This window comes from Podarcis pityusensis (assembly GCF_964106645.2).
Source record: "Podarcis pityusensis genome assembly, chromosome: 5".
Taxonomy (NCBI): domain Eukaryota; kingdom Metazoa; phylum Chordata; class Lepidosauria; order Squamata; family Lacertidae; genus Podarcis; species Podarcis pityusensis.
Window position 1 is genome coordinate 79,516,287 of NC_138032.1, and position 21,583 is coordinate 79,537,869.

A 21,583-nucleotide genomic window follows, 5' to 3' on the forward strand; every position below is an offset into this window, starting at 1 on the left:
TATTTTGCATTCTGCATTTAGATCTTGTGTGTTCTGCAGAATGTAGAACCTTGTAATAAGGCATTTACACATATAAGACTCCTGCTTGAATTTCCTAGATGAATATAATAACTGCAATCACATTGCTTTTATTGAAATGTTCACACACGTGTACTCAATAACTTTTAGAGTAGAGCTCAGACCAGTTGGATGATGTTCAGGCTTCTTCATTCAGGATCCTCCCTGCTGGAAGGGACCATCTTCTGATTCTGTCCTTTGAAGTACCTCTCTCCCCCAAACTTCAGAGAAGCCAAAAGCTAGAAAATAAGCTAAGCCAGTCATTTCCTTGAGAAAAGTGAGGCTAATCAGCCTAAGTAATGGTTGAATTGGCTGTAGATCCCCGCAGAGTTAAGTTTGTTTGCCATAAGGAGCTATCCAAGGTGCTGAATGTGGTCTTTCTGTCTGATTCAGACTTGTGGCTTAGCATTGCCTGCTTCCTCTGCGTACTTCAAAGTTCCCACAGAACTGCATACTCTAAAGGCTCTTTCTAGCCAGCTGTAAGGTTTAAACCACCCCCACCCCCGCTTGAAAGTCACATTGTATATTTTTCTCTCTCCCCCCTCCACAGACACACATACACACTGCAGAACATCCTTGGTGGTAGCTGTGCCCTGGCCACTATTAGCTATCAAGCCTTAACTGGCCACTGAAGAAGCAACTTCCAGAAATGTGTGCCCACTGAAAAAACACCATCTGAGCCTCAGCAAGCAAAAAACATAAACAAAAGGTTGTACTTTAACAGCCATTAACATTAATATTACTTCTGTGGTGCAGTTAAATCCATCACAGGCAATGACATCCTTTACACCTTTCCCTCAAAGTCCAAGTAATGCCATAATTAATTATATCTGAAGTTGTGTTCCTATTGGAGCTGTCAACTTTAAAAACGATGTAGTTGATAAATTATTTGCTCAAAACTGATTTATTAATTAAAATGTAAATAAATTTGCATATTACCAAAGCTTCACTATAGATGCCCTTTTGAGATGTTGAAGGAAGTGTGAGGACTTGACATTTAATAAACAAAAAGCTGTTTCTCACTGTTATAAGGAAAGGCCATTCTTAATGGTTTCATTTTTCATACAGTAACACACCCAAACCAAAACAGTCTTAAAAACAATAAAATAATCACAAGTGTTCTCCAGCCTACCACTTAAAATGGGTCCAGACTGAATAATCAACCAAACTCTTAGTTGATTAGTCTATCAAACCAATTAAAGCTTGCAGCCCATGACTTCCATTCAACTCTTTTCATGAGCAGCATATAGTGGTCCTGAATGAAGATATACAAGTGGATCTCCATCTTTCACAGAATGGCACAGCCAGCCAGTTCACTCACAGCCTGGTATGGGTGCAGACCTCACTTGGTGGATCAAGGAACTAATTTTAAATCATTTGAACCTTGAAAACTGGCTATACATTTCTGTCTCCATGCACTTCTGTTTCTATAAATAACTGACTGGTAAGACAATTCTCTCTTTCAGAAAGTCATAACAATTTCTTCTCATCTCCATCCTTTAAAAAGTCCTTTTAGAGTACATGATGTTTTGACAATGTTTATTTAATCATTGTCAGCTGCTGGAAGATGTTGTTCTGCAAGCTGTCCAGAGATGGAACATACTGTCACAGTTAATATAAACGGGTGAATATTTCAACATTTGATGGAGCTATAGAGAATATGCAATCTGATGCTGAACTTTGAAACTTTCTTTAACTATTTTTTACTCTGGCACTTGGAGAAAGAAGGAAAGATTTAATGGCCTCCTCTAGTAATCATTTGTATGAGAGGTAATCATAATACAGAATGTATGCAATTTTAAAAATGAGGTTAGGCATGTGGTGGACAAGTTAGGAGTAGAGAGGCTCCCAAAATTCTCCTCATCCAGATGCCTCACTGGATTTTGGAACTCTACTCTTGTTCCTGAAGTGGAATGGATGCATTCAGAATGTTTATTTTTCAAAATTTCTACAGAGTTCCAGAGCTGACACTCTATCCTCTATACTACGGTGGTCCCTTAAGGATGATAATGGTAGGATTTGCATGGCACTTTAGAGTGCTGAAATCTCTTCACGTACATTATCCCAGGAACCTTTACAATCACAATGGTGGGGTGGTGGAGTGAGAATGGGAAATATCCCCATGATCACCCTGGTCATGAATTTAGGGTGGCGAGGAAACATGAACTGGTTTCTCTTCCTGTTTCACAGCTTAGTCTCCATAAGCAGCTGGAAGTAAGCCCCACTGAACTCAATGGGATTTACTTACAATACATGCCCACAGGTAATAAAGTTCATGTAATGAAAAAGTTCAGTGGGGCTTACACCCAGCTAACTGGGAAATAAGATTGCGATTGGAGACTGTGCTTGTAGCCACCATGCTACAGTAGTTCCACAGCACTACTGGTAACTGGGACCACTGTGAGGGAGCTACCCAGGCCAAAGTGCTGCTTGAATGCACTTGAACTCTCTTGAATTACTTTGTACTCTGTCAGGCTTGAGGAATTCTCTCCCTCCCCCGACGGCACCAAGAAGCAAGGATGAAACATGAAAGTTCTTACTATGGTTTATTCAGACATAACGGTAAAAGACAAATAAATATGGTCGTTCCTCAATGGTGGCATTGCTCACACTGAGCTCTTCCCCCTTCCCTCTCTAGCAACAACACCTGCTTCTATGGCGTCTGTCCGTGGACAATTGTCTCTGCGGTCTTTGTTCTTGCCCCCTTAATGAACAACACGTTTTTTGAGGGGGGCTGGTTATGCTGTCCAGTGACATGTCAGCTAGCTGATTTGCCTCCCCTCCTCCTTACACTGCAAACTCTGCTGTTTGCCTGTCTGAGTTGTCATCTTCCTCAAAGCCCTGCTGCAATTTGAGACTGCATTTCTCCTCTCTGGAAGCTACAGGAGAAGCAGGGAGAGACCTCCACCATTCCTCCTCCTCTGTCAGTACAATCCCTGACATACTCCAAGGGCTGGGTTTTGTACGATTTTGCAAATGGATTAAAAAGAAAAACCTAAATCCTTTAGAACTTCAGCTTTACTCTTTTAAGAATCATGTACAAGCTTGAAAAAAATACTTCTTGAGTGTGTCCCAATATGACATTTGACCATGTGATTGTGAACACAAATAAGCTCTAAAGAAAAAGGAATCATACAGGCAAAAAAGGAAAACAGCAAACATTACTGAGTTAAGCATACAATGAAGTCAAGAGCTCATCTAACAGTTTAATGTCTTCTGCCTCCTCTGCCAGCATTCTTGTTACTATGACAGAATGATATATGACCGTTAACAGCTTAAATCCTTAGAGCGATACCTAAAAAGTTTTTTCCCCTGTATATTTGGATTTTTTGGGGGGGAGGCTCCTGCCCCCAAAAATAATACTTATCAGGGCCAGCAGATTCCCAGCAGTGATGTAATGGACTGCAGCTGAAAGCAAAAATGTATTTGTTTGCTTGTTTAAAGTATTTATGTGCCACCCTATGGCTTATAAAACTGCCAGGACAGCTCATAAAAAACCATAAAAGGAATATCAAGTACTATAACAATGGACAGAATCTTGTACAATGGGTAAACAACATCACCCGGCTTCAGTGTCGTACTGGAAAGCCTGGGGCAAACAAGGTCTTTGGCTAACCCTGGAGAGACACCAGGTTTAACTCCAACAGATCCGTCTCTTTTGGGAACATAACAATTTTGTTCATTCACGTTCCACATTAGAAATGGTAGGTCCGAGTGTGTGCATTATAGATATGTTTATTACCAGAAACAACAGCACAAGAGGTCTGGAGGGTGGCAACACAAGAATGGGCCTTCCTTGCAGTGGCTCCCCATCTGTGGAATGCTCTCCCCAGGAAAGTTTGTCTGGCGCCTTCATTATACACCTTTAGGCAAAAATGTCCCCTTTTAACCCTTTGGTTAATTTGATTGGCATCCTATGCCCTTTTAAAATGTGGGGTTTTTTTGCGGGGTGTGGGTATTGGATTGTTGCTGTTTTTATTTTGGTTATGTCTTTTGTGCTTTCATATTTTGATTTTAATCTGTGAACCGCTCTGGGACCTCTGGGTATAGGGCGGTATATAAATTCAAAAAAGAAAGAAAGAAAGAAGACAAGAACAGGAGTGCTCCGAGTCTTTCTCTTCATCGTAGCCTCCCTTACTCTGTAATTTGTGACCTGGCATCATTATGCAATGTCCTAATATCTACCAATGGCAGGTAGCATTTCTGCTTAATGTCAGGGTCAGAGTTTGCAGGCCTAGTCATATGAAGTTCTCTCTTTTCTTGACTAGATGGTGCATACATTCCTCAGACATCGGCTTGGCTTTATGACACAAGGGCTTTCTGTCCAATGCCGCAAGATCCCAGGTTGTACATTAGTCACATGTTCTCTTTCTACATGGCTCTGCTGATGACTCAAAGGAACACCAGAAGCTGTCTCAAATCGAATCAGTCCACTGGTTTATCTAGATCAGTACTGTCTTCATTAAGTGGCAGTGGCTCTTCAGACAAGGATATCTCCCAGTCCTACCTGGATATAATGGGAACTGTACCTGGGATTGCTTGTATGCAAAGCACACAATCTACAGCCATTCCCACGTGAATACACTTGGTCCCCAGGAAGTGACAGTGAGCGAGGAACTGGAGTGCCTAAAGGAAAGGATCTGCCAAAGGCTCTACAGTGGTACCTCGGGTTAAGAACTTAATTCATTCTGGAGGTCTGTTCTTAACCTGAAACAGTTCTTAACCCGAGGTATCACTTTAGCTAATGGGCCCTCCCGCTGCTGCTGCACCGCTGCCGGGTGATTTCTGTTCTCATCCTGAAGCAAAGTTCTTAACCCGAGGTACTATTTCTGGGTTAGCGGAGTCTGTAACCTGAAGCGTCTGTATTGCTATTAACATCAGAAAAGAGAGGAGATTAAAGAGCCCTTTGCCTGCATCTCTGCTTGGGTAGAAGTGAGTTAGTGGGTGCAGGCAATGTTCCTGAGATCTTTCAGGAGGAAGGGCAGGATGTAAATTCAAGAAATAAATAATCAGCATTTGCCCAGTGCAAAATGTGTCCCTTTTTAAAAGGAGTTGCCAGCCAAGGATATAAAGCATAGGAAAAGGACCTTCCCTCTCAGGTCTATTTTTTAAATATATATATAAAAATCATTTGCATTAGGGTTCTGATTGAACCATTAAATTGTTCTAATGGCTGATTGAGTCATTAGATTAATTAGTTCAAGAACTTACGATAAATTAAAAAGACTTCCCAATTAATTGGGCATTTAAGGGGGGGCATCTATCCAAGTACTTACAACAACCACAGAGGAAAGCTGCCACGTTACAGATTTATTAATTTATTTAGTATTTATCTTATTCCTTTTCTCACAAGCTTCCTATCATGAGACCCCAGGGTGGTTAACAAAATGCAACATTAAATGCAACATTAAAAGAACTCCTCCTGGCTCAAAGAGTAGAGGGTGATGCCTGCTGAGCTATCTGAACATCTTTTTAAAGTATATTTTCTTTCTTCGGAATTGTTTTTTGTATGTGTGCATTTCCGTGCATATAATTTAAAGCATGCTTCCTTTCTTCATAGCCATTATTTTTATTCAGAGGTTATATTTCATCAATCAACGGATTGTTTTATATGATCTGTTCATGAAAATTTATTTAAGGAGTGGTAGCCCCATGTTTGCAGGTAGTGCTTTGGTGAAATCAGTTTATACCGTAACAACAGGCTAAAATGGAGGCTGTTACACTTCAGTGTGTTGTAAAATATGCACATTTTACTGCTCTAATTTGGTCTAATTGGCTGGTAGTTTCTCTTTGTTCGGTGTTTTTGCATGGCTTTTCAGTAGTCGGAAATATCTGATTCCTCACTATTACTGGGAACGCAAACGGAAGAATTATGACATACAAGAAAGTAAATGGAAGTGGATAATTGCAAGCCAAAGTGGATGTTTTGATCTGCTTGTAGGGAAAACAGGTGGCAGAAATTTCATTGCCAACATGTTGGTTGCATAAATTCCAGCCTCTTAAAATAATACCTATAAAAACGGGCTATTTAAAGATCATTTGAATGTTGATAAAAGGCATCTTCTGAAGAGCGCGGTGGAAAATGTGTATAATTTTCAAAATAATCTGGGGAAGACGTTGAAGGTTTACAAAATGGGAGAGGCTGGTAACATTGCCAACTCTTCCCGTAAGCATCTAACTTACCAGTCTGGTGGTATGGCGTGCAGTGTGCCAGAAACTTCCCAAGCCAGCTAATAAATTAAGCAGAACACGATGCATTGTCAATGCCATCTGCTGCAGGTCTCAGCACTGACACAGAGCAGCAACTTCTGCCCCAAACGGATCAGGCCCTCCTCCAAATGGTGGTATTGGCCATTCTGAACCCAGGCTTGTGGTTTACCTCTCTCCAGACTAACCATGTGCTGAAACCAAGGTCTATCCTATGGTTTCTGATTTGTCTAGGAGGGCTAAACAATGAGCTCTTGTCGATAAGGTCAAAGCACACAAAGCATTTAAAAATCATATTGTCAGGAAAGCTTTGTTTAATGTTTGGATAAGATATAAGGACTTATTGGAAAATAAAACCCCAAGGTGGCTGTCACCGATGGAAGCGAAAGCCCTGAAAAAGCTCAATATGGAGGTCAAATGGCCGAAATATTGGGAAATTTTAGAACAAGATGGAGATAGATTGAAACTGCAGAGTTTTGAAAAACTAAAAAATAAAGTGCGAGACTGGCTTCGTTATTATCAGATAATGGAGGCATACAATTTGGACAAGAAAATTGGCTTCCAGGTGGAAAAATCAAAATTAGAAATAGAACTGTTAGAACCCAAAACTAAGAATTTGTCAAGAATGTATAGCTTGCTGCTGAAATGGAATACTCAGGATGAAACGGTGAAATCTGCTATGATTAAATGGGCACAGGATGTTGGACATAATATTATGTTTGCTGACTGGGAACAGTTATGGACCACAGGTATGAAGTTTACGGCATGTAATGCCCTGAGAGAATATTATGAAAACGATATACAGGTGGTACATAACCCCAGTCAAGCTTGCAAAAATCTACCATTTGCCCGATAATAAATGTTGGAAATGTAAAGAAACTGAAGGTACATTCTTTCACCTTTGGTGGACGTGCCCAAGGATTAAGGTTTTCTGGGAGATGATTTATAATGAATTAAAAAAGGTATTTAAATATACCTTCTTGAAGAAACCAGAGGCCTTCCTCCTGGGCATAGTCGACCAATCGGTGTTAAAGAAGGACAGAACTTTCTTTATGTATGCTACAACAGCAGCAAGAATACTTATTGCAAAGCATTGGAAGACACAAGATCTACCCACACTGGAGGAATGGCAGATGAAAATGATGGACTATATGGAATTGGCGGAAATGACTGGCAGAATCCGAGACCAGGGAGAAGAGTCGGTGGAAGAAGATTGGAAGAAATTTAAAGACTACTTACAGAAATATTGCAAAATTAATGAATGTTAGAATGATGACGGATTGAAGTTAAGCGGTTTCTAGCGGCAATGGTATAAAAGAATATGGAAAAATTGGTTTTTAATATCTAAAAATTTAATGTTATAATATATCAAGATTAAAGATCAGAATTAAAAAGGAGGAAAAGGAATCGCTGGACTAACAAATTGAACTAGAATACAAAAGAGGGAGGTATGAGGAGGTCCGGGAAACAAGTAAATGTAAAAGAAGTGATGAAAAGTGATGAAAAGATGGCCGACTATGCCCAGCAGGAAGGCCTCTGGTTTCTTTAGAAAGGTATATTTAAATACCTTTTTCATTTCATTATAGATCATCTCCCAGAAAGCCTTAATCTTTGGGCACGTCCACCAAAGGTGAAAGAATGTACCTTCGTTTTCTTTACATTTCCAACATTTATTATCGGGCAAATGATAGATTTTTGCAAGCTTGACTGGTGTGATGTACCACCTGTATATCATTTTCATAATATTCTCTCTTAGGGCATTACATGCCATAAATTTCATACCTGTAGTCCACAACTGTTCCCATTCAGCAAACATAATGTTATGTCCAACATCTTGTGCCCATTTAATCATAGCAGATTTCACCGTTTCATCCTGAGCATTCCATTTCAACAGCAAGTTATACATCTTTGACAAAATCTTAGTTTTGGGTTCTAACAGTTCTGTTTCTAATTTTGATTTTTCCACCTAGAAGCCAATTTTCTTGTCCAAATTGTATGCCTCCATTATCTGATAATAATGAAGCCAGTCTCGCACTCTGTCTTTTAATTTCTCAAAACTCTGCAATTTCAATTTGTCTCCTTCTTGTTCCAAAATTTCCCAATATTTCGGACATTTGGCCCCCATATTGAGCTTTTTCTGAGCCTTTGCTTCCATCGGTGACAACCACCTTGGGGTTTTATTTTCAAGTAAGTCCTTATATCTTATCCAGACATTCAACAATGCTTTCCTAACAATATGGTTTTTAAATGCTTTATGTGCTTTAACCTTGTCATACCACAAATATGCATGCCACCCAAAAATATTATTGAAACCTTCTAAATCCAAAATGTCTGTGTTCTCAAGAAGCAGCCATTCTTTCAACCAGCAGAATGCTGCTGATTCATAATAAAGTTTAAGGTCTGGCAGGGCAAATCCACCTATGTCCTTTGCATCAGTTAATATTTTAAATTTTATTCTGGGCTTCTTGCCCTGCCAGACAAATCTAGAAATGTCTCTCTGCCACTTCTTGAAACAGTCCATTTTGTCCAAGATTTGCAATGATTGAAACAAAAATAACATTCTTGGCAATACATTCATCTTTATAACAGCAATTCGACCTAATAAGGAAAGCTTCAAGTTTGACCATATCTCTAGATCCTTTTTCACTTCTGACCAACATTTCTCATAATTGTCTTTAAATAGGTTCAAGTTCTTAGCGGTCATATTAACCCCCAGGTATTTTACTTTCTTAACCAATGTTAAACCTGTCTCCTTCTGAAACCTCTCTTTCTCAATCGGTGTTAAATTTTTCTCAAGCACCTTAGTTTTTAACTTGTTCAACTTAAATCCTGCCACATGACCAAATTCCTGAATCAATTCTAATACTCTTTTAGTACTAGATTCTGGCTCCTGTAACGTCAATACTAAATCATCTGCAAAAGCTTTCAATTTGTACTGTTTGGCTCCGACCTGTATACCTTTGATCAGACGGTCCCTTCTGATCATATTTAGCAGAACCTCCAGGACCGAAATAAAAAGCAATGGGGAAATTGGGCAGCCTTGTCGTGTCCCTTTCTCTATCTTAAATTCCTCTGTCACCACATTGTTAACTATTAGTTTAGCCTTTTGTTCTGAATAAATTGCACTTATACCATTTTCAAACCCTTGACCAACCCCCATCCCCTGAAGATTTTTCTTCATGAAACTCCAAGAAATATTATCAAAGGCTTTCTCCGCATCTACAAAAATTAAAACAGCTTTAGTATTAATATTCACTTGCAACATCTCCAAAATGTTGATTATATTCCTCGTGTTGTCAGACAAGTGTCTACCCGGGAGAAAGCCAGCTTGGTCTTTATGTATCTCCTCCACTAATACTTTTTTTAACCTTTTAGCCAAAATATCTGCAAAAATTTTATAATCCACATTAAGCAGGGATATGGGGCGGTAGTTCTTAAGTTGTGTCTTTTCAGACTCATTTTTCGGTATTAGTGTAATATAAGCTTCCTTCCACGACTCTGGCGCTTTTTTCCCCTCCAAAATTTCATTACAAACCTCCTTTAGTGGTTGAATTATCCAAGCCTTCAAGGATCTATAATATTTTGAGGTTAAGCCATCTGGCCCTGGAGATTTGCCCAACTGCATGTTCTGGATGGCACCTTCCACCTCCTGTTCTGTTATTTTGTAGTTCAACATTAACTTATTTTCTTGAGAGATTTTTTGAAGTCCATTTGTTTTTAAGAATTGGTCTAAATCAAACTCTTTCAGTGGCTCTTGTGTATATAACTGTTTAAAGTACCTCTGGAAGCATTTTCTAATTTCCACTGGATTCTGGATGTTCTTTCCTTCCACTTCCAAGTTGGTAATGGTGTTAAGTTTTTGTCTTTTTTTCATTTGCCAAGCTAACAGTTTTCCACATTTATTGGCCCATCCAAATGTCCTTTGTCTCATCTGTTTAATTTTCCATTCTATTTCCTGATTCATCATCTTCATATATTGAACTTGGCATAACTTTATTTCTCTCAGAATCTCTTGTGACTTTGGTTTCGCTCTCAGTTTCTTCTCACCCTCTTTTATTTTTTCCAAAATTTTATCTTTTTTCTCATTTTGAGTTCTCTTCTTTATTACATTCTGTTGAATTAGAAACCCCCTCATAACTGCTTTGCTTGCGTCCCAGATTACTCTTTTTTCTATGGTAGTGTTCATATTTATCTCAAAATAGTCTCTCAAGGTTTTTTGGGCCTTCTTGGTAACTTCTTGATCTCTAAACAAGGTGTCATTCATCCTCCATCTGAAGGAACCGGTAGGTGTTAATTTCATCTCCATTTTCACAGCATTATGGTCGGAGCAAGTTTTAGGGCAAATTTCCACTTTTCGAGTCTTAGGTGCCAGTCCTCTAGTTATCCAGATTTGGTCAATTCTTGTCCATGTCATTTTGGCTTCAGAGAAGAAGGTTCCCTCTCTGCCCAAGGGATTCTTTATTCTCCAAATGTCAATCAAGTCCATATTGTCAGTCATCTCAAAAAAGGTTTTTGGTAGTCTACCATCTTTGGTAACTACCTGTCTCTGTGATTTATCCATGTTTGTAGATACCACTCCATTCATATCTCCCATCATGATAATGTTGTAATCCATATAGTCTAACAATGTCTCATGCAACTTCTTAAAAAATTCAGATTTCCCCTCATTTGGTGCATATACTCCTACTATCAAAAATTTTTCTCCTTGTGTTTGGATTTCAATTGCCACATATCTTCCTTGGTCATCTTTAAAAATAAATTTCGGTGATAGGCTCTCTTTCGCGTAAATTACTACTCCTCTCTTTTTAACCTTGTCCGATGAAATAAACTCTTGACCCAATCTTTTATTAATCAATACTTTCCTATGAAGCCTTATCACATGTGTTTCCTGCAAGCAAATCAAGTCCAATTGTTCCTTTTTCAATAAATGAAAGACTTTTTTCCTTTTCTCCGGGGAGTTAAATCCATGAATATTCCAACTTAATAGTTGCAGGGACATGGTGTATTTATTTTGCTTTTCCTCCAACTGCGCCAAGTAATTGTTCTTGTTCTGTCGGTGGTGTCACCTTCTCTAACTTGTCCAATCCCAAAGGTAGTGGTACTATGTCTTGTATTCCTGGTTTTAAGGCTCTTGGCTCTTCTTCAGCTTCTTTTTGCAGGTCTTCTCCGTGTTCTTTCAGAAATTTTTCTTTATCTTCCACTGATCTTATTTTAAACTTTTTCCCTTCAAAGGTAAAAGATAGGCCTTGGGGGAATTCCCACCTAAAATGGTTCTGTTTCCTCTGAACAGGGCCACTAGGTCTCAGTAGTTGGACCTGAGATCCAAAAGATGTTTAGGGATGTCCTTAAATATCTCCACTCTTGATTCACTTATTTCCAAAGTCTTCTGGAAGTGCAGACTTAATATTCTGTCTCTCTCCTCTCTTGATCGGAGGGTAATCAAACAGTCTCTCACCCTGTTCTTTCTCCCCCCTCTTCCAAGTCTAAAAGCACTTACTATCTTAAAATCTAACTTGTCTGAGTCTAAGTTCCAAAAGTCTGCAAATTCCTGCGTAAGAAAGTCGGTCAAACTATCTTTCTCAAGTTCAGGTACAGCCGTGATCCTTAGATTTGTCTGTTTTTCTTTTAATTCAATCATAGACAGGAATGACTTGTGGTCCTCAAGCTGCCTACATATCTGTGGTATCTTTTCCTCTACAGCCAATGCTTTTTCCTTGGCTTCTTCAGCTGTTTTTCGGTTCAAAGTAGATTCCTGCAGCAGTTTCTCAATAGATTCTGTATTTGAGTTCACCTTCTGCCCCAAGTTATTGATGCTTGACGTGTTTTGATCAATTTTAGTTGTCACTTCAGCAACTTGTTTGCTTAATTTTTCCAAAGATTCAAAAATTTTATCCAGTGCTGAAGCTAAACCCCCTTCAGATGCCATTCCTTTAGGGGCCACCTGAGCTGGATCTTCCCCTGGTGGGGCAGGGAGGCCGGATGCTGACGGTCTACGCTGCTGCAGTCTAATTTTACCCGATCTTGTTGTTTTTTCCTGAGTCGAGTCTGCCATAACACTTTATCTAAGGATCAAGGCCAATCCCACGGTTACTTGTTTTGTAGTGGAAAATTCCCCTTGGCCAGTTTGGAGTGGAAAATTCCCTGGCCAATTGTAGCAATTTCAAAGTTCCTCTAGGGGGACACAGTAGCAGTCCAAACTGGTAACAATAAAGTAACTTTTCCAACTTTCAGAAATCCCCCCTTTAACCAAAAAAAGCAACAGTTTCAGGTCCGGAGAGACCCTTCAGAGTCAAAGTATCTCTCTTACAGAGTTAGCTGTCAAAAAGTTGCATTATCCTTTAACAGCGCAATTCACAATACGGCAGTTCCATTGTCCCTTGACAGTCCGTTCTCAGGCATTAAGTGATGGTCTTTGTTCCCTTTCTCTCTTCTTTTTTTGCAGGCAAAAGATACTTCCCCTTCTCCCTCCCCTCTCCCGCACCTCAGGGAGGGAGTTCTCTTTTTATTGATGTTAAGATTTGAGTCTTTTTCAACACGATTTTCTGGGTCTTAGCTTAGACAGTCTTCGCTTTGATCTATTTACAGAAAACGGAAGGCGGACTTCCTGTTTACGCCTTCCCACTTCAGTGCCAAATTAGTCCTTTTTTCCTTAACTTTCCCAATCTTCAAACTTAACCTACTCACGGGTAGTTGTTTATTAGCCGAATTGTCACAGGAAAAAGGTCAGCGCTCTCTGGCAACAGCTGCACGGCTTCACTCCACGGAAGAAGCAGTTGACTCTCAGCACCGCGCCAGACTCCCCATTTCGCTCCGGAACTCTTTACAGGGTTCCCTCGCAGATTGGGGGGGCGCTAAGGGTGCCCGCCGAGTCCCACGGTCACAGGCTTCACCCGCCTGTGGTTTTTGAAAGGGTCCCTGCTTCACCATAGCGGCAAGGCCCGATTTCCGCAGAGGCACTCCCTCAAGACTAGAGGGAATCCACCATTGCCGATGGCGCCGCCTCCGGAAGTCTGAACCACATGACATTTGGAGATACCTTCCAACTCTACAATGTTATGATTCTATGCCTTAGCTCAGTGCAGCAGCAAATTGACTGGGGAAGAGTGACATGGCCAGGATTTCCTGAAGCCTGCACATTTGTGCATTTGCACTATGCCATGATTTGGCTTGACATGACATGCAAATCAGGCTACTGTCTGTTATTTGGATTTCAGAATTACAACAACCATGACAACTAAATCAGAGAAACCAGCAAACTCACAGAACACTTTCTGCAGAAAAGATGCCCTCTACATTTCACTGATTGCAAGTATCTACTTGTCAGAGCTGCTTCCAGATCCTAGCTCACAGAGGATCACGCTCGCCAGCGATCATTAAATAAAAGTCTTTATTGAGTTACAGTTTCCATTCTCAAGCTGCTGCGTGCAACTCTACGTCTCATGGTTAGATCGGCGAAGCTCCATCTGAGTCTCCGCCCCTTGTACACCAACTTAATATCCTAGCCTTGCTCCACCTTTTCCGCCTGACTGTTCTTCTCTGGGTCCCTCTGCCCCCCGGGGTCTCTTCCTTCCGGGATTCCTCTGACGCTGACGCTGACCCCCCTGACTCTTCTCCCTCCTTTCGGCGGGCTTTAGGACCTGGCTCCCTTTCCGGGCTGCCTACTGCGCCACCTTCCTGTGCATTTGAACTTGGCACGCGCGCCCAACCTTCCACCTTCCGTCTGACCGTTTCTTCGCTCCCCGATGGAGGTGTGGCCACTCCTGACTCGTGCCCTCCCCCCTGTTGTGAGCTGCCAGCGCTTGATCCCTGGCGCCCTTCCTCTTCCCTGCTCTCTGGCGGTGACGCTGGTCCTGATTTCCAACTGCTCCCCTCTGAGTCCCCTCTGGCTCTATCTTCCTGGGGTGTCCCCCTAGGCTCCCCCCTTGCCCTGGCCACTGGTGCTCCTTTCTGTGAATCTTCTGATTCACTGGAAAGACTCGGAGATCTCGGGTCGTCGTCATCACTCATCTTTTCTTCTGCCTCCTCTCCCTCGCTCTCTGTTTCCTCCCTTGCCCTTGCCTCTGCTCCTGAACCCCTGACATCCATCCCCCCCTCGAAGCCCCCTCTTCCCCCCTCCCCTCCTTCCGGTGCGGGATCTGGGTGCTGCCGTGTCAGGGGGACGAATGTCGGATACAGTTCGCTTCCCGTGGCGGGCCGCCATCCGAAGTCTTCCGGTTCTTCCTCCCTGCTCTCGTTGACGACGGTCACCTCCGCTTCCATCTCTGTGCCGCCGTGCTCGAAACCCGGGTCGTCCCCGAAAACGTCCATGTCCGTCTCTCCCTCGTTGCCTTCTGGAGACGTTGCTCGTCCTGGACCCTCCAGCCACCTTCTGCGGAACTGCTCCTCTGGTCGATCATCCCACCAATACGAGGGTTCTGAAGCAGATCCCGAGGGTGACCCCTCTGGGGAACGGGCGTCTCGTGTCGGTTTCTCGTCCGAGTCGAACCCCCGGAACGTGCTGGCTGAAAGCGTGGGCGTGAAAAGCCAGTCGTCGAAAAAGTCTGCTGGCATTGGCCTATGTGGGAAGAGGGCATGAAACTCTTCTTTGAGCAGAGGTTCGTCTAAAGCGTAGCCCGGCACCCAGCTGTTGGCACTGGCCGGGGTGCCCTCCTTGGCGAGAAGGTATTCTACCCCCTCTTCCCCCCATCTGGAGTCCAAAATCTCCGTGACTTCGTTGATGCGCTCCTCCTGTGCCACTCCCCCTTGCCCGGTTCTCTCTCGGAGCGGACCCGGTGCCGTTCCTGGTTCCTGAAACCTGTGAGGTGCCTTGTAGGGAGTGAGCACCGATCTGTGGAACACCGGATGCATTCTGGAACCCTCCGGAAGAGCCAGCCTGAAAGCCACCGGGTTGACCTGTTCGTCGACTTGGTAGGGCCCCAGTTGTTTATGCCCTAGTTTCTTCTTCGCCAACGACCTGGCCGGCACTGCGTGGGCTGCTAACCAGACCCAGTCTCCCACATGGATCTCTTCGCCAACCCTTCTGTGTTTGTCCGCTTGTACCTTGTATGCGTGTTTAGCCAGCTCCAGGTGCCGCCGCAGCTGATCGTGGACCTCCTGCAACTCCGACGCGAACGCATCTGCTGTCTGCGGCTCCCCCTCCCCCATTCTTTCCAGTCCCGGGAAGGTTCTAGGGTGCCTCCCGTTGTTGGCGAAGAACGGCGTGACCCCCGTGGACACGTGCTTCGTGTTGTTGTAGGCGAACTCGGCGAGAGGCAGGTAATCCACCCACGTCGCAGGCTGTTGATTCGCATAACATCTCAGGTACTGCTGCATGATGGCATTGACCCGCTCCGCTTGCCCGTTGGTCTGCGGGTGTCTAGCCGACGCCAGGTTGATCTTGACGTTCAGGAAGCCCATCAGCCTCTGCCAGAAGTTTGAGATGAACTGTCGCCCTCGGTCGGACAGAATAGACCGCGGCAGACCGTGAACCTTGAACACGTGGTCTATGAACAGTTTGGCGGTTTGTTCCGCCGTGGCCACCTTCGCACACGGAATGAAATGTGCCATCTTGGAGAACAAATCCACCACCACCAGCACAGCCGTCTTGCCCCTCGAGCTGGGCAGATCCGTGACAAAGTCCAGGGCCACTCTCTCCCATGGCTCGAACGGAGTTTGCAGCGGTTCCAGCAGTCCGGCCGGCGGTCTGTGCACTGGTTTGGCCCTCTGGCAGGTGTCACACCTCGCCACGTAGTCCGCGACTTCCCCTCTCATTCCGGGCCACCAGAAGTCTCTGGCTACTAATTCCACCGTCTTCTCCTTGCCAAAGTGCCCGGCAGTGGGCGCGTCGTGCAGCTGCTGCAGTACCTTGGCGCGAAGTTCGTCTCCCGGCACGTAGATGGCCCCTTTACGGATGAGCAAACCATCTCGCAGCTGGAACTCGTCGGTCGCTGCCGTGCCCCTGTGCACCTCTGCCATCTTTGCTTGCGCGAAGGAGTCATCCTGCAACGCTCGTCGCACCGCATCCAGGTCAACTGTTGCCGCCGCGCACGCCCACACTGTCGGTGCGAAGATGTGCATGGCGGCCGCTGGCGTTGCCTCCTCCAGATACTGTGGCTTACGGGAGAGAGCATCCGCCATGATGTTGGTGTCCCCCGGGACATACTCTATTCGGAAGTCGAAATTCGCAAAGAACTCAGCCCAACGTATCTGCCTCTGGTTCAGGAACTGTGCCGTGCGCCAGTGCTCTAGATTCTTGTGGTCCGTGCAGACCTGCACCGTGTGCTTGGCGCCGATCAGGAAGTGCCTCCACGCTTTGAACGCTGCATGAATGGCCAGCAACTCCCTGTCCCAGATGGTGTAGTTCTGTTCGGACTTGCTGAGCTTCCTTGAGTAAAACGCTCCCGGCCTCCAAACCCCCTGCGGGTCTTTCTGCAGCAGGACTGCTCCCACGGCTCTGTCCGAAGCGTCTGTCTCCACCCTCATCGGCCTGCTGGGGTTGACATGAAGCAGCTGCTCTTCCGACGCGAAGAGACGCTTGAGTGCCTGAAAGGACTGCTCCGCCTGCTCTGTCCAGATGAACTTCTTTTTCTTGGAGCTGAGCGTGTCCGTGATGGCCGCTGTCTGCATCGCAAAGCCTTTGATAAACTTGCGATAGAAGTTCGCGAAGCCGACAAACCGTTGGACCTCCTTCCGGTTGCGTGGGCTTTTCCAATCCAACACTGCTCGGACCTTGGCGCTGTCCATGGCGAGCCCTTTATCAGACAACTTGTAGCCCAGGAAATCCACCTCGGTCACGTCGAATTGGCACTTCTCCAGCTTGGCGTAAAGCCTATGTTGCTGTAGCCTGCTCAGCACTTCCTTGACGTGTCTGTCATGCTCCTGCTGCGATTCCGAAAAGATCAGGATGTCATCCAAGAAACAGACGCACGTCTTGTAGAGGAGCCCCGCCAACACGTGATGCATGAAAGCTTGAAAAACGTGGGAGCCATTTTGCAATCCAAAAGGCATAACTCTATATTCGTAGGTGCCCAGGGGCGTGAACATGGCTGTCTTCCACTCATCTCCCTCCCGCATGCGAATGAGGTTGTATGCCCCTCGCAGGTCCAACTTGGTGAACACTCTGCCCTTCCGTACCTTTGCGAGGAGGTCGTCGATTCGGGGCATGGGGAAGTCCGATGGCTTGGTCACACTGTTCAAGATGCGAAAGTCCACTACAAGTCTTTTTTGGGGCGTGTCCCGCTTCTTAACAAAGAATACCGGACTGCCCCCCGCTGCCTTGGACTCTCGGATGAAACCGCGCTCCAAATTATGATCTATGAACTCTTTGAGTTCCTGCAGTTCGTCCTCAGACATGGAATACAGCTTCCCTTTGGGCAGCGCCGCCCCCGGCAGCAGGTCAATTTTGCAGTCATATGGTCTGTGGGGGGGTAGCCTGTCTGCCTCTTTCTCGCAGAAAACCTCCAAAAATTCTGCGTACTTGTGGGGAACCGCTTGCAGCGTGCCTAGCTGCAGCTGTGACTCCTCTTCCCCTCCTTCCTGCCTGGGCACGATGCAGTGTTCAGCGCAAAAGGAAGAGCCGAAGGTCAGCTGCCTCTGGTACCAAGCCAGCGTCGGGCTGTGCTTGTCCAGCCAACTCATGCCCAATACAATGGGCGTGTCCGATAGTTGAGTGACATTGAAGCTGATGATTTCCCTGTGATTCCCAAGTCGCATCACCATTGGTGGCGTCTGCTTCACCACTTGCCCCCCTAGCAGCTCCCTGCCATCCACCGTGACAACCTGCAGGGGCAGCGTGGCAGGCAGCAACTGTATAGCGTGCCGGTCGACAAAGTCCTGCCCTATAAAGTCCGCATTGCTTCCGGAGTCAATGGTGATTGGCACGTCCATGGTGATTCCATTGGGCAGCTGGAGCGACGCGGTGAGCTTCACTACCGGTTTGGGCGGGAGGGGGTCCATGGGCTGTAAAATCTCTGGGGACTGCTTCACTGACACGTCTGGCTGGGCCCCAGTGCCTCTTCCTCCAACCAGACTCCTTCGTTTCCCTGCTGTGGTTGTCCTTGCTGCGTTGCTGCAGTTACCATTGCTGAGGCTGCAGTGTGCTTGTGGAGCCTCTGGGGACACTCTTTCGCCATATGCTGTGGATCATCGCAGATGTAACACTTCCTGTTCCCTCTAGGAGGCTTCGCTTTCACTGCTGCCGGTGCTAGGGCTCTGGCTGCTGACTGAGCCCTTGCACCTCCAACCTCCATAGGTTCCGCTCCTCCTCCTGGCGGAGGCGTGGATTGCGCACGCGCTGCTTCTCTGGGAAGGAAGGAGGAGCCCCTGGCTGGTTCGCGCCCTCCACGCCCTTCGTCCCTGCTCCACGGACGTCCTTCCAGCCGCACCCCCACCGCCAGCGCCCTCTGAACGATCTCCTGCGTGGTCCGGGGTCTCTCCCCCCTCGCAATTTCATCTTTAACCGAGCCGTGCAATCCCTCCCAAAACAGGTCTCTTACAGGAGCCGAATCTCTGTCCCATTCCAGGGCACTGACCAAAGCGAAAAAGCGGGCATGGTACTGCCTTACGCTGGCCCTCCCTTGCTTCAGTCCATGTATCTCCTGCCGAGCAAGATCCACGTCAATGCTTGATAAAAAGCACCCATCCATCGCTTTAATAAAGGCATCCGCATTTTGGAGCGCCGGATCCTTATCTCTCCACAAATTGCGCAGCCATGCTTTAGCATCTCCATGCAAATGGGACATGATGAATCCCACCTTCTCTTGCTCATCTCTAAAGTCTTTGTTCAGCAGTTGCAGTGCACACATTACATCTGCTCTAAAGTTGGGGTACTGTTGCAAATTCCCATCGAAGTGAGAGACCAGACCGCCTGTTCGTCTCCCCAACCCAATCCCCTCCGGTTTGGGTGTCAGTTGCCCTTGCTTCGTAAGCACTTCCAACCTGACCTGGAGATCCCTGTAGGCGGCAGCTGCGTCCTCCTCTCTCTTCCTGGATGCAAGAGCCTCGGCATTCAGTCGTGTCACTGCTTCTCTGAGTTCCACTATCTGCTGTTCGGCCGTCATGTTGTCTGCCGTTCGTGAGCTCGCTAGTAGGCACCCGCTTTCTCTCCTCTCCGCGAGGACGTAGATGCCCACAATCTAGGGATGGAGCTTACTGTCAGAGCTGCTTCCAGATCCTAGCTCACAGAGGATCACGCTAGCCAGCGATCATTAAATAAAAGTCTTTATTGAGTTACAGTTTCCATTCTCAAGCTGCTGCGTGCAACTCTACGTCTCATGGTTAGATCGGCGAAGCTCCATCTGAGTCTCCGCCCCTTGTACACCAACTTAATATCCTAGCCTTGCTCCACCTTTTCCGCCTGACTGTTCTTCTCTGGGTCCCTCTGCCCCCCGGGGTCTCTTCCTTCCGGGATTCCTCTGACGCTGACGCTGACCCCCCTGACTCTTCTCCCTCCTTTCGGCGGGCTTTAGGACCTGGCTCCCTTTCCGGGCTGCCTACTGCGCCACCTTCCTGTGCATTTGAACTTGGCACGCGCGCCCAACCTTCCACCTTCCGTCTGACCGTTTCTTCGCTCCCCGATGGAGGTGTGGCCACTCCTGACTCGTGCCCTCCCCCCTGTTGTGAGCTGCCAGCGCTTGATCCCTGGCGCCCTTCCTCTTCCCTGCTCTCTGGCGGTGACGCTGGTCCTGATTTCCAACTGCTCCCCTCTGAGTCCCCTCTGGCTCTATCTTCCTGGGGTGTCCCCCTAGGCTCCCCCCTTGCCCTGGCCACTGGTGCTCCTTTCTGTGAATCTTCTGATTCACTGGAAAGACTCGGAGATCTCGGGTCGTCGTCATCACTCATCTTTTCTTCTGCCTCCTCTCCCTCGCTCTCTGTTTCCTCCCTTGCCCTTGCCTCTGCTCCTGAACCCCTGACACTACTAGATATATGTTTCCCGAGGCATCTCTTTCTCACAGACACAAGAACAATTTCCTCAAAGAATCATGTTTCATAGAATCATAGTGTTGGTAGGGACCCTGAGGGTCATCTAGTCGAATCCCCTGCAATGCAGGAATCACAGGGTTATACTTCCACGCAGCAGCTCTCAAATTTCACTGGCTTTCTGGGAGAGCTATCCATTGGTAGCCAATTCAGAAGACTTTGCAAAATCTACCAGTGTGTCTATTTTATCTGCTTTCTACCAGCTTTCATATCTTTGAAGGTTATTGTGTGGGAGCTGAACTGAAACACTCGTCAACCCTCTGCGGTTGGCATCATTGAGAATCTGGTTGCTGTATGACATGCATGATAAACCCACGATAAACAGCTACCTTTAAAAGGAGAACTGGAAAGAAATGATTTTATTAAACAGACCATCAGCTGCACGTCTCACAATGTGATACAACATTACTGAATGAAAGAATGTTGGGTGCCACAGCTGATACACGGGGGGGGGGGGGACACAACACACAATTTAAAAACCACAACCAGCCATTTGGTCCTCTCCTCCAAAGAGCAAACAAACAATGTGTTTCAAAACATTTCAGTTCTGTTAGCCATATCCTTTATGACTTGGAAACATTTCCTATTGTGTCTTCAGGGATATTATTTATGAATTCCCAAACTTTGAGAATTCATATGGAAAGGTGGACTGAAGCTGAGCAGGACAGGAACCCTCAGTTCCCTAGCCCTCCTTTCTCAGCTGACTTCATCCCATCTTTCTTTCTTCTGATCCCTGCTCTCAGCCCCTTAGCGAGACATTTCCTCTGTCCCCCGGCTTACCTTCATCCTTACTTCAGACTTCTGCATCCTTCCTGTCCTCCCTTCAGTCAGGCTCAGCTCTAGCCTGCTCCAGCGGCTGTGCTTGGAGAAAGTACTGCCTTTGTGACATCACTAACCAATGCACCAATCCCCACATCTCAGAATTCTTGTCCATTGGTGGGGAGCGGTGTAATGCCTGCAGATGATGTCACAAAGGCATTACTTTCTCCCTAAGATGGGGAAACCTTTCATGTCAGTTGCCCGTGTAGTTGCTAGGATAAAAAGGCATTTTGAAGCAACCTTCTAGGGGCCACACGCCAGTGGCTGGTGGAGTCAGAGGCAGAAGTAGCAAATGCACATTTTACCTGTGTGAAGTAGGCTAGTTTCTTCACACACTCACAAGCCGATCTCTATCGTCAATCATCCAAACAAGAAGCATTATCAGAGATCAAGAACAAACCTCTGGATCTATAGGTTCAGTACCCTAATGGCTGATGCTTTTAACCTGACACTTATGTGCCCTATTTCCCCTCAAATACAAAAATAAATCTCTTGCAGATGAGGCACTCATTAAAATCATTAAATTCTGGGCATTCTTAAAATT

The 21,583-nt window shown here is 45.6% G+C and overlaps 1 long non-coding RNA gene across 2 annotated transcripts; it reads right to left on the reverse strand.

The window, feature by feature from the left end:
• Window positions 1-3,259: 3,259 nt before the first annotated feature.
• On the reverse strand, window positions 3,260-21,081 carry LOC308476991. Of its 2 annotated transcripts, none has more exons than XR_013986320.1 (3): window positions 21,001-21,081; window positions 6,241-6,287; window positions 3,260-3,300 (listed from the first exon to the last, which is right to left on the reverse strand). It is a non-coding gene; the product is annotated as an uncharacterized lncRNA (long non-coding RNA). The 2 variants fall into 2 exon arrangements; XR_013986321.1 differs by lacking the exon at window positions 3,260-3,300 and adding an exon at window positions 5,485-5,906.
• Window positions 21,082-21,583: the final 502 nt, after the last annotated feature.